The 13,346-nt window shown below is 46.4% G+C and overlaps 1 protein-coding gene across 6 annotated transcripts in view; it reads right to left on the bottom strand.

Moving 5' to 3' along the window:
• LOC110506421 (ankyrin repeat domain-containing protein 11) overlaps positions 1-13,346 on the bottom strand; it is a 148,763-nt gene that overhangs the window by 105,450 nt on the left and 29,967 nt on the right. For all 6 annotated transcript variants that reach the window (XM_021586017.2, XM_021586016.2, XM_021586015.2 and 3 more), the window contains one exon: positions 11,545-11,625. The gene's annotated coding sequence lies outside the window, so the exon portion shown is untranslated. The remainder of the gene's footprint in view (positions 1-11,544; positions 11,626-13,346) is intronic.

The following is a 13,346-nucleotide window of genomic DNA, read 5'->3' as shown; positions in this document are numbered from 1 at the left end:
TACAGCTCGGCATTCAACACCATAGTACCCTCCAAGCTCGTCATCAAGCTCGAGACCCTGGGTCTCGACCCCGCCCTGTGCAACTGGGTACTGGACTTCCTGACGGGCCGCCCCCAGGTGGTGAGGGTAGGCAACAACATCTCCTCCCCGCTGATCCTCAACACTGGGGCCCCACAAGGTTGCGTTCTGAGCCCTCTCCTGTACTCCCTGTTCACCCACGACTGCGTGGCCACGCACGCCTCCAACTCAATCATCAAGTTTGCGGACGACACAACAGTGGTAGGCTTGATTACCAACAACGATGAGACGGCCTACAGGGAGGAGGTGAGGGCCCTCGGAGTGTGGTGTCAGGAAAACAACCTCACACTCAACGTCAACAAAACTAAGGAGATGATTGTGGACTTCAGGAAACAGCAGAGGGAACACCCCCCTATCCACATCGATGGAACAGTAGTGGAGAGGGTAGCAGGTTTTAAGTTCCTCGGCATACACATCACAGACAAACTGAATTGGTCCACTCACACAGACAGCATCGTGAAGAAGGCGCAGCAGCGCCTCTTCAACCTCAGGAGGCTGAAGAAATTCGGCTTGTCACCAAAAGCACTCACAAACTTCTACAGATGCACAATCGAGAGCATCCTGGCGGGCTGGCATCCTGGTATGGCAACTGCACCGCCCTCAACCGTAAGGCTCTCCAGAGGGTAGTGAGGTCTGCACAACGCATCACCGGGGGCAAACTACCTGCCCTCCAGGACACCTACACCACCCGATGTCACAGGAAGGCCATAAAGATCATCAAGGACATCAACCACCCGAGCCACTGCCTGTTCACCCCGCTATCATCCAGAAGGCGAGGTCAGTACAGGTGCATCAAAGCTGGGACCGAGAGACTGAAAAACAGCTTCTATCTCAAGGCCATCAGACTGTTAAACAGCCACCACTAACACTGAGTGGCTGCTGCCAACACACTGACACTGACTCAACTCCAGCCACTTTAATAATGGGAATTGATGGGAAATGATGTAAATATATCACTAGCCACTTTAAACAATGCTACCTTATATAAATGTTACTTACCCTACATTATTCATCTCATATGCATACGTATATACTGTACTCTATATCATCGACGGTATCCTTATGTAATACATGTATCACTAGCCACTTTATACTATACTATGCCACTTTGTTTACATACTCATCTCATTTGTACATACTGTACCCGATACCATCTACTGTATCTTGCCTATGCTGCTCTGTACCATCACTCATTCATATATCCTTATGTACATATTCTTCATCCCCTTACACTGTGTACAAGACAGTAGTTTTGGAATTGTTAGTTAGATTACTCTTTATTACTGCATTGTCGGAACTAGAAGCACAAGCATTTCGCTACACTCGCATTAACATCTGCTAACCATGTGTATGTGACAAATAAAATTTGATTTGATATTTGATTTGATTTACTGATGAGTAAAGCTAGTATTCATTACAGAACCAGAAAGAGCTGCTGCCAGATAACAGCATTGGTCATATGGCAGTGCAACAGATGGAGACTATTTGGAAAGGGAACACAATCTAAGACACAACCTTGAATTCCCTGAAAGAGAATCCAACTAGCTTTCCAGGCAGTGGACACATACAGACAGAGCAACCTTTCTCCAAAAGAGAAAAATGAATATGCATGTGATGAAACCCGCTTCCCACCTTATAATCTCCTCAGGTTCCCACTTGCAGGGTCCAGGTGATCACAGAGCCTGCCTCCTCATCAATTACCCTGGAGTTTGTATCGATCCTCCCAGAGGGGCTTCTATTTAAAGCACTGGGGCCAGGAGGGAGAGGGAAACCATCCATAAAGTTGGCTGAGCAAAAATGGATTAACAGGTAACAATGCTAGATCTGCATTTGGAGATAGCAGGTGAGCATGTTATATGCGTAGACCAGAGATTCTCAGTAGCAGGGTCGTCAGATTCAAACTAAGCCCATGTTTACCGCCCACTGAGACAGACAGACCTGTCGCTCACAGACAGCGGTCATCTGACCGAGTTGGCAGGCAGACAGTGGTTATCACAGGGGTGTGTTGTGTCTTCATTTCCATAAATCTGGAGCAGCAGTACACCAGGCCCTTTCTCAGCAGGGGAGAGGGAGTGTGAGTGAGCGGGATAGGGGGACCGAGAGAGAGGATGAGGGAGCACACTGTTGTCCCCAATGGAGACCGCCATGTGTCATCCTGACCACTTCTCATCAGACACCGATGGTCCGCCATTGTGGATATGACATGAACACCGAGGTGGAGAGAGCGAGCCATGAGAGCGTTCCTTCCTTCCTGCCTGCTTGCCTGCCTGGACAGACAGGACCGCGAGAGGCGTGGGAAGGGTTAAGTCTGAGAAGGCCCATCTGCTGCCTCGTCTGTTCCCCTGCTTGGCTCCGTCAGAGAGCTTGGACACAGAGATGCTCAGTGACTCGATCTCTCCCCCCGCTCTTTATCACCATCTCTGTGAACAGCTGAACAACAACAACAACAAATAGGTCCAAAACATAAATCTACTGCTCTGTTTCTCAGGATCTATCCATATCACCAATATACCAGCCCTAAGGGTATACTACAAAGCAGGAGCAATGAGTTAACCAGATAGGCAAGTTATCTATTCTGAAATAACTTGTATTTTTAGAAAGATACGCTTGAAATGGGCATGGCCTAATTGACTCAACAACCAAAAAACATATCTAAGTGAAGCTTTCTTAATGAACCATAAAAACAGCTATTTCATGGTTGTTTATCAAAGTTAGCTGGCTAGCTCATTGATCCTTCTTTGTAGTACCCCGTTTGTGGTGAGAGGGTACACTCCATCTAAGGGCACCAAGAGCTTATGACAGGGCAAAACATTGTTTACATAAGAGGTATATGGAAAGAACAGATCTTTACATTCCTTTTATGTAAAGAGTTTTTGTATTTAAAAATAACAGACCCAGTCCAGAAATCATGTTTACATAATATAACAAAGCACTTATCCCCCATTTGCAAAAATGGAAACTTCAAGTGAGGGGGGGGGGGGGGGGGACTCATCTTCACATACATACAACAGCAATTACAATTTCAAGCATGAATTCTCCCCAGCATACAAGCCTGGGCCGATACAGAGCTGATTCCAGTGAGGCCAGCTGGAGTGAATCAAAGCCAGGAGCATGGAGGGGGCACACACACAGAGGGCCCACATTAAGTGTCTGCTGTCTGTCGCCGTGAGCCCACTGATAGATGAACACCTGGATCCGGAGAGAGAGAGAGAGCAGAGAGAAGCCCAGGCCTGCTTAACCCTCTATGTTTCTCTGTGTGCACGGGCCAGGACACAGCACAACAAAAACAAAATGCCTTGCACCCCTACAACAGAACAGGAAACACACATTCTTTTAGGTTTCATCCAGATAGCACTAAGTCGCTTAAAACAAGCAGGCACACTAACACTGTGTGTGTGTGTGTGTGTGTGTGTGTGTGTGTGTGTGTGTGTGTGTGTGTGTGTGTGTGTGTGTGTGTGTGTGTGTGTGTGTGTGCGCAGAGAGTCAGTGCAAGAGTGTTAGAAAAAACAAAAAAAGGGTCAACGCAGGTAGTCCGACTCGTCATTTGATTAGCTATTTTAGTAGCCTTGATTAACAGTCATACGGCTTGTGGGTAGAAGCTGTTCAGGTTCCTGTTGGTTTCAGACTTGGTGCACCGGTAGCGCTTGCTATGCGGTAGCAGAGAGAAGTCTATGGCCTGGGTGGCTGGAGTGCAGAATTGACCAGGAGCCCCTAAGACTGCTGCTACCCACTTCAGCAACATCATGATTTAACAGGATGCTGACGAGAGACCGGTCCAGCTGCTGACCTATAGGTCTTTGTTGTTCAGTCAGATACACTGCTAGTAGCCACTGTGTTTACGTAAGGCTTTACCACTCCGTGACAACAAGTATGTGGCTCACCAACCAGCACTGGACAACAGTGATTTAACACAACCCAAACAAACCTCAACCTCAAAAGAAGCCATAGGATTTCACTAAGAAAGCATATCAGTTAGCCTAGCTACTGAGCAGTTCCGTTCCATCCCTGTATCAGCGACACGACACAAACCCACTGATTGGCCAGGGCTCCAATCAGTTGATTGAAAAAATGGGAAAAGTAATCTCACAGTTCCAACCAAGCCAAGTGGCCAAATGACAGGTGTCCTAGACTAGAGGGAGCTCATTTGATGCTGGCGTAACAGTATTTTGCTGTAGCCCACATAGGGAACCACATAAACAATCTCATAAGACAGATAGCTCTGACTCTGACCCTCTCAGAGCAGAGCCCGGGACAGGTTAATACAACATTCAATAGCCTTTATGCAACCCCAAGCAGGACAGGCCCAACGACCAGGCAATGACTCAATTTCTTGTTTTTGCATTGAATTATCACAGCAAGCAAAGGTCGCCCCTTCTGCCAAAGGGGGAGAGAGGCATGCAGACGTACAGTGGGCTGGTGAACAAGGTCACACCATCCCAGGAGTGGTATTGGCTTACTACCAAGCCAGGGCTACTTGAAACCAAGGTCACAGTGCTCTGGCTGCTGGAGTGACAGCGGACTGAACCAAAAAGCTGAGAGCAGGATTGGGTTGCAACTGCCAGTGGGCTGGGCTGCCGTGCTACGGTTCTGTCCACCCAGGCCCGAGCACTTTGCTCCAGGCTCCCCTGAGAGGTGGACTGGGTGGGGAGCACAGGGAATTCAGATTACTGGAAGAAGAAAAAAACAGAGTTTCCTGAAATCAGATCCCGCCTGACATAAATCAGAAACGGAGCCATTATGGCTGCCATTATGGTGAGAAACCAGAGACGAGGGAACAAGCTACTCCACTCATTCAACCTTTAATAAGTGGCTCCCTAAAATAGGCCCGTCTACTAGCAGAGCACTCAGTGCAAGAGATTAGGCTGTGTGTGTATTTAATACAAACTCAATACATTCCATTCACCACTACAAGGGTATAGCTTACCCTGACGCTGTCAGGCTCCCCCAGGACAGCCCAGGCCCAATGTTAGGGGGTCTGCCTAGTGTTGTTCAGCAGGCACAGGCCCCATCACTGTGGGTGTCCATTAGAGGTCGGCCGATTATGATTTCTCGATACCGATACCGATTATTGGAGGACCAAAACAGCCAATGCCGATTAATCGGCCAATTTTTTTAAATTATATTTGTAATAATGACAATTACAACAATAATGAATTAACACTCATTTTAACTTAATAAAATACATTAATAAAATCAATTTAGCCTCAAGTAAATAATGAAACATGTTCAATTTTGTTTAAATAATGCAAAAACAAAGTGTTGGAGAAGAAAGTAAAAGTGCAATATGTGCCATGTAAGAAAGCTAACGTTTCAGTTCCTTGCTCAGAACATGAGAACATATGAAAGCTGGTGGTTCCTTTTAACATGAGTCTTCAATATTCCCAGGTAAGTTTTAGGTTGTAGTTATTATAGGAATTATAGGACTATTTCCCTCTATACCATTTGTATTTCATTAACCTTTGACTATTGGATGTTCTTATAGGCACATTATTATTGCCCGTGTAACAGTATAGCTTCCGTTCCTCTCCTCGATCCTCCCTGGGCTCAAACCAGCAACACACCAGCCACCATCGAAGCAGCATTACCCATGCAAAGCAAGGGGAACAACTACTAGAAGGCTCAGAGAGAGTGATGTTTGAAACGCTATTAGCGAGCGCTAACTAGCTAGCCATTTCACTTCGGTTACACCAGCCTCATCTCGGGAGTTGATAGGCTTGAAGTCATAAACAGCGCAATGCTTGACGCACAACGAAGAGCTGCTGGCAAAATGCATGAAAATGCTGTTTGAATGAATGTTTACGCGCTTGCTTCTGCCTACCACCGCTCAGTCACATACTTAGATACTTGTATGCTCAGTCGCATTATATGCAACGCAGGACACGCTAGATAATACCTAGTAATATCATCAACCATGTGTAGTTAACTAGTGATTATGATTGATTGTTTTTTATAACATAAGTTTAATGCTAGCTAGCAACTTACCTTGGTTTACTGCATTCGCGTAACAGGCAGTCTCCTTGTGGAGTGCAACGAGAGAGGCAGGTCGTTATTACGTTGGACTAGTTAACTGTAAGGTTGCAAGAACGGATCCCCCGAGCTGACAGGGTGAAAGGCAGTTAACCCACCATTCCTAGGCCGTCATTGAAAATAAGAATGTGTTCTTAACTGACTTGCCTAGTTAAATAAAGGTATAAATATATATATATTATTTTTTTTAAATCGGCGCCCAAAAAAACGATTTCCGATTGTTATGAAAACTTGAAATCGTCCCTAATTAATCCGCCATTCCAATTACTCGGTTGACCTCTAGTGTCCGTGCCTCGGCTTCTGCTCTCCCACTCAACACTACATTAGCCTGCTAATCTCCAGCCCCGTACAAACAGCTCAGTCATCATGATCCCGAGAGAAGAGAGAGGGAGGGAGAGAGAGAGAGACCTGGCAGCAGTCAGGGGAAAAACCACAGCGTCACTCGGGGATGGGGGAGGGAGGGGATGGGAGAAGGACAGAGAAGAGGATAATGGTTGTTGTGGCTCCTCTTTCTGCCATCTTTCCCGCTCGCTCACCGCACCGATTTCAACATGGACACAATCATCTCAGAAATTGTACACAACAGCTGCAAGTGAAACAGCAAGAAAAGTAATGATATCGAAGCAAATCGCTGAGCCAATGTTTAGAGATATTTATTGATCATGTTCTATAGATTTTAGAATATGATTATACAGTTTCTCTGTTAGTCATTTTAATATGGAGTACTCAATTCACACAGACATCGACAGTAAAGTCAGAAATAGACGAAAACCCTAGTGTTGTGGATTGAGAAGTAGGCTAGCTGCCCTGGAGTTGGGCTGACCAGTCTGGTGACGTTGACCAATTAAGAGGTGAAAGGTAAGGCAGAAATAACCAATTTATCTGCACTAAGTCCCATCACTCATATCAAACTGTTCTTTCCCGTAAATACAACACTAACAAAGTGCAGAAGAGCACTGTGGTGTAGGCCTTTTCACAGTCAGGCTGCTGAGCTGACACTATACTCCACCAGTCAGATATAGCGAAACAAATCCTTCATATTTCCATTCTCGCTCTACAGAGAAAGAGATGAAACACGTTACACTACAAATAATCCAATTACAGCTTGCAGATTGAGCTGAAAGGGTCAGATATAGAAATAATGCACAATGTCTCCATGGCAATCCATGTTCTTTAAACCACCCAGACAGAGTTCTAAACACCCTGGCAAACAGGCAGAAACACAGGCTGCCAGGAGACGCTGTGGGAGGGCCCCTTTAACTCACATTAGAACAAACACAATCATTTGTTCCACTGGGTTTTGTTTTGCCCCCCCCCCAGATTTGACGGGGGACTGTTTGATCCTCTGAGGAGACGAGGGGTGGAGGTACAGGTACAGTAGAGGCCCAGAGAGGGAGACACTGGGTGCCTGGCGGGTACATAGCACTGTTCAGAGGTTATTGTACTGGAGGGAGAGAGGCAGAGGGACAGTGAGCAGGCTAGGATCAGTCAATCTGGTCTCTTGGACCCTGATTGAACAGAATCACATGAGGCCATTGTCTAGTCTTGTCCAATGCAACACCACTGTCATATCTATTGGTTAAAGGCAAAGTAAAGAGGCTACTGTTCTCCTGTTATTCTCAGAGCTTAAGCCAAATCTCAGCTCTAAAATTAGATGTAAGATCTAAACACAGACTTAGTGTATGGACGACTCACTGATGGGAACTTGGCTCTGGAGAAGGGGAGATAGAACATTAAAAACATTCTGTCCCATCTACAAAACACCCAGCCAACTCCTCAGCATCCAGACAGACACTACAAATCTGACCATTTCAGAGTAGCACTGGCTATCTATCATCACAGCCAGTCCCCTCTCCTCCACAGTCACTGTGTTGCTGTGGTGGGTGAGCTTGGTTCTGACAGTGTGTGTGGGAGTGGTGGGACAAACACTGGTCTGCCTGGCTGTCAGCAGCTCTGAGCCATACCCTTGAGCAGAGCATGAGAATCAACCCTGACCTCTGAGCAGCACATTCTTTTCAATCCAGCAGCATAACATCTCTTCATTAAAAAATTGATACATCCTGTTCTCCGCTTACACACAAACTGCATTCAAAGCAATGTTCTCTTTTGACATATTGAAGATGGAAATCTTTTTCCTTCCCATCTCATCTCCCCACCACTTCATACCTCACGGGAGAGCGCCCTGTAGTCGGCACTCAGAAACTATTTTCTATGTAGTTGGCGCTATTTGTCCTTTTCATTCTCACACCGAGATGCAAATTTCCAAAGCCCAGTGCGCCGCTTGCCCAACCTGCCATCAAAAACCATTTCCGTGGCAGAGTCGGACGTGGCCCCATGTACCTTCTTATTACTACGGCTACCTCCAACCCCTTCCGAAGCAGTGGGGCTTCGCCTCTGAACCTGTGCCATCTGCAAAGACAAACACACAATACAACGTTTCTGCCATCAAGCCACACCCAAAGGTCAGTGTCTCAGCCCGTTTGTCAAAGGGGTTATATTTGATTGGAGCTGGTGACCGCACATTTCCGAAATCCGCATTTATAGTTGTGTCCTGTGAGTGGACAGACAGAAAGACAGCTGGATGATACCTACCGCCTAGCTACGGTGGATATCGCCGATATGTGATGACTCCAAAATCGACATTACGGTCTGGCTAATGGAAAACGCTGCTGTGTATCTTTCAACTAACCTGCATTTGGCGATACTTGGTTCTCGATTCGGGAAATATAGTATCTTATAAACGCTTGTGTCCAGTTGCATATGGTTCTACCAAAAAAATAAATCGGAAAGTTTTGTGCTGCCGAGTAGGTTCCTCGCCGTCTTAGCTGCCGCACATCTAGCATTTCCCAGCAGGAACTAGGCAGGAACTAGGATTGTCCATGTGGCTCGGCCAAGTGTAGAAGATGACAGCACGTCACACAGTGCGACCAAAACAAAGATCTACATATGCAAGAGGCATTTCTCACTCAATACAAAACATGGATTTAATATCAGAATTGTCTCTGGTTTTTGTAACCACCTGCACATTTATAAGATACACTTTTTCCTGATTTCGAGAACAAACAAAGTGTCAGCAAGTACAGGTTAGTTGAGAAATACATGGAGGCGTTTTCCATCAGCCAGACCGTAACGCCGATTGGAGTCGTCGCGTATTGGCGATACCCACCATAGCTACCAACATCGCTCCCTCTGCAGCGGGATGAGAGAGCTCGTTGACACTTCCTTTCAGGGTGTGTTTGAACATGAACCTCAGCCGATCCGCAGCTGCGCTGATTAATGGCACAATGACAACACACGCTTGGATATTATCTTAAAGAATGGTTCCTCCTCTGTGCTTCGCTCTAATGATTGGGAACAGAATGACAAGGAAAACCTTGGGCAAAGGCATCATTTTAGCCCCAACCAATCCTGCTCTTCACATTGTGCAACAAGCCTACTAAAGTACAAACCTTCAAACTTCTGCTCAGATAAGCTACAGAATCACGAGACATGGGCCTATGCCACAGAACAATGTAACCACAACAATACAGGTCAGCAACCTAAGTGGTTAACGGGGCACACTAGTCTAGTCAGAAGGGAGAGAAAACCAATACATTTGGCACGCCAACACCGCAAAGGTTCAATCCTTTGGACGGTCCACAACCTCCTATATCATCTCATCATTCAACGTGCTTACAAGAAAACCTAATCACAACAAAGTTCCCGCTTTCTTCTGCCTCGAGTTCACATTCCTCGGCGAAAGATATGAGTGAAATGCCAATTTGCTGGGTAATGATGCAGAGTTTCTCTCCTCCCTGGCCACAGAGCCATGCCTGTTTGGAGCACACAGACTCTTTCAATAGAGCATTAGCATGTGGCCTGCCAGGGGGAGAGGTAGGCGGGTGGGAGCAGGGTCTTGAGGAACAAAGCCCCTATAGTTGTCTCAAGCCTGGCTATGAGAGTTATGTAATATGACTGGCAGGGCCCACTTTCCTGTTCAGAGTGCTGCAGACTAATCCTATTGAAGAACAGGCCTACTTTGGAAAAGGGGAGGAGGGAGAGGGAGAGAGAGAAAAAACAAGCTGGTAATGAGCAGAGGCAAAACGGTGCAGGGAGAGCATTCACAGGAGAGACACCCTTTCATCTGCACTACCGTCCAACACAGCACAACTCCCAACCAGCAGATAACGCTGAGAATAATATCAGCACTGCCGAGGGCTGGGAGCAGGCTACACACAGAGAGCGAGAGACAGAGAGCGAGAGACAGAGAGCGAGAGACAGAGAGCGAGAGACAGAGAGCGAGAGAGATAGAAAGGAAGAGTGGAGAGAGCATGAGACAGGGAGTGGCAAAGAGCGAAAGAGAGGAGAGAGGCAACAGAGCATGAAACAGAGGGAGAGAGACGTACACCGTAACCTATTCTGTTTCTGCTAACCATTGGCAAAGTGGAGGATGTAGAGCAGTTAAAAATAAAATCTGATTCTGATTTACTCTACTGGTGCCTGGAAACCATGTGACTGGCATCACATGAGGAGAGGTGGGGGTGGGGGGGGCGTACTGGCAGCATAATGTTTTTTTTTAATCAGTTTCCACTGACAGTAAGCAGATCCGGTATGATTTCAGGAGGTAAACACCACCAGCTTCCGTTGCACAGAGCGTCTGGCCAAAGAGAAGGCTACAGAAGGAAGAGTAGAGCAAAATGAGAGTAGGGAGGGAACGAGAGGGGAGATCGATTGTTCAGCGCCCATGCTGAAAGTCTCTCTGTGTGCCGTGGGGAAAAGGCGGCCGTCTCTTCAGAGGCGTGGGCTGCCACTACTTACTGATCGAGCAGCACGGTCACATGAGTCGCATGCGGGAGAGGGACACTTCATTAGTGACACTGAGCTCTACGGGAGCGGTGACCTACTTTCCAAACCAAGTTGCTCGCCACACAAACAACCATGCACACACACAAGTCCACACCAGCTAAAACACAGAACCCCTTTAACAAAGGGACAGGAAGGCAGGGCCTGGGCATGCACTAAGCCCTGCTCTTAAAACACACATTCCAGTTGAAAGTGCAGGGCTTTAAAGCTGCCAGCTGGTACTAGCACTGCTCCCGTCTGGCCCTCTCCCACTCTCTCGCTCATAGCTAGAGAGACTGGCTCAACCCATGGCTTGAAACGATAAGTCTATAGCCACACACACAGACCGGTAGGCAGTTCCACAGCAAACCCTCTCTATGGTGCCATATGAGTGTCGTTTATTTAGCATCCGAGACGGTTTGGAGAAATCTGAGGAGTCAAAACAACAAGACTACTGGAGTACAGGAATACGGGCCTTAGAAAACAACCCCCTTTCTGTAAACAACGTTTCAAAACATTAAACAGCGTGTTCAAACCTTCAGTACGTCGTGACAAACACAGGGACCAAGAAACAGAGATGGCTCCAGAGACAAAGTGGAGAGAATGTAAAATACATACCGATTCCATGGCTGTCTGCGGATGGGTGACGTTAAAATCCTGCTTTAAAAAAGGGGCTGCAGTAGGGAAGTCCAAAGAATCCTACAAAACAAAAGAAAACCGAAGGATTAGTTACGGAGCTGTTAGTTGGCGTTTAACATTCCTAATGAGATCTGGTGTAGGGAGTCATCTTCCCCACTCAGGTTGTCCTATTGCCCCAACACAGTATCTTAATGCAACCTTTCAAAGGTCAAAGCCCCACACCATGCCAGTCTCTCCTACCCCTGTAGACAGCCCCTCACAACCACCCCTGTAGACAGCCCCTCGCAACCACCCCCCCAGCCACAGCCACAGCCCCTCAACCACCCCCCCAGCCACAGCCCCTCACAACCACCCCCCCAGCCACAGCCACAGCCAACCACAACCATAGCTTTGTCCCAACTGAGGGCAGGGGTTTATCAGGATTTGAAAGATAGAGGGTCTTTTCAAAGGCCTTCAGTTGTGCCACATCGGTTACATTCCTGTGTCGCTGTCACCTAGCCCCTCGCTCACATTTGTTCCATGGCAGTTGTTCAAATAACATTGAGAGTCCACTAGCACAAATGGTGATAACAAGTTGACTCAAGAGGACCACACACCCCAGTAGTTAGGCTCAGTGGTATTGTGGAAAAGTATATATATGTATAAAGGATAGAGAATAACATGATTTCAGTCTTAGAGGGCGTTATTAACCAAGAGTTTGTTCTTTTCAGAAATTAATTAAATATAGAAGGGCTTCTGGTTGTATCTTGCCCTCTTTCCTTCTGAAGAGAACAGGTGCAAGCAAAGCTTACCGAATCGGTCAGGCTGCCATTATTCTTGAGTGCGAGGCCATGAAAGCAAAATCGCATTCCACTAGTAGAGATGTTAACGGTTAAATCGGTTAGCCACCGAAAATATATTAGACCGGTCATCCTTAGTCTACAGGTACATTTGCATAATTTAGTGGGATTAAATTGCAGCGTGTATTTTCGTTAGTCATCATGCATCTTATTTATCACACGCGCAAAGCATACAGAGCCTAGTTTGAGGAGCGGCATAGCCTATCAACTGTCAGACAGCGCAAGAGCAGCTGGTACTGGACTGCTCTTATAAGCATAGTCATTGCACAACAAATAACAGTTCTAAGTGTAATCACATGTCAAAAAAATAAATAAATATAAATGTTTTGATGGCCGCGATTAAAAACAGCTAGTAATTGTATTTCTCAATCTCAACTCGGAATTAAAGCGCGCCTCCGAATCTTCATTTGAGTGCATAGGCTATAGTCAACGGTAGGCAGGCTATAGTCAACGGTAGGCAGGCTATAATCAACGGTAGGCAGGCTATAGTCAACGGTAGGCAGGCTATAGTCAACGGTAGGCAGGCTATCAGCGTGTCACCCACCAATTTGCAATGTGAGCTTGAGGCTGCATAATAGTTTGAAGCCTGAACGGTTGACTTCAAATGAGAAATGTCTTACCTTGCTTCAAAGTAGCCTCGCCAAAATCCAACCATCGAAACGTGGAGGCAATTATTTTCTAAAGACTTCCTGCTGTCATTAACCAGCATTTCTCTGCTGTTCTATTGGTTTTCATATCAACTTTCTTTCATTGTTGAGAAACCAAAGGACCAATCCTAGTCAAATTAACAACCCTTCCTGGATGTTGTTATTAGATTCCCCCTTTAAGTTTCTAACTGAGATTTTCATCTGTCACTTTGTCATTATCTCACATTTTCAACTCGGCTGGCATTAGGTGTTCCGTTTAGAACAGTATTTTCAGCTCGGCTGGCATTAGGTGTTC

This window comes from Oncorhynchus mykiss, chromosome 26 (assembly GCF_013265735.2).
Source record: "Oncorhynchus mykiss isolate Arlee chromosome 26, USDA_OmykA_1.1, whole genome shotgun sequence".
NCBI classification, from domain to species: domain Eukaryota; kingdom Metazoa; phylum Chordata; class Actinopteri; order Salmoniformes; family Salmonidae; genus Oncorhynchus; species Oncorhynchus mykiss.
The sequence above is the reverse complement of the archived record's forward strand: the minus strand, read 5'-3'. Positions and strand labels throughout refer to the sequence as shown.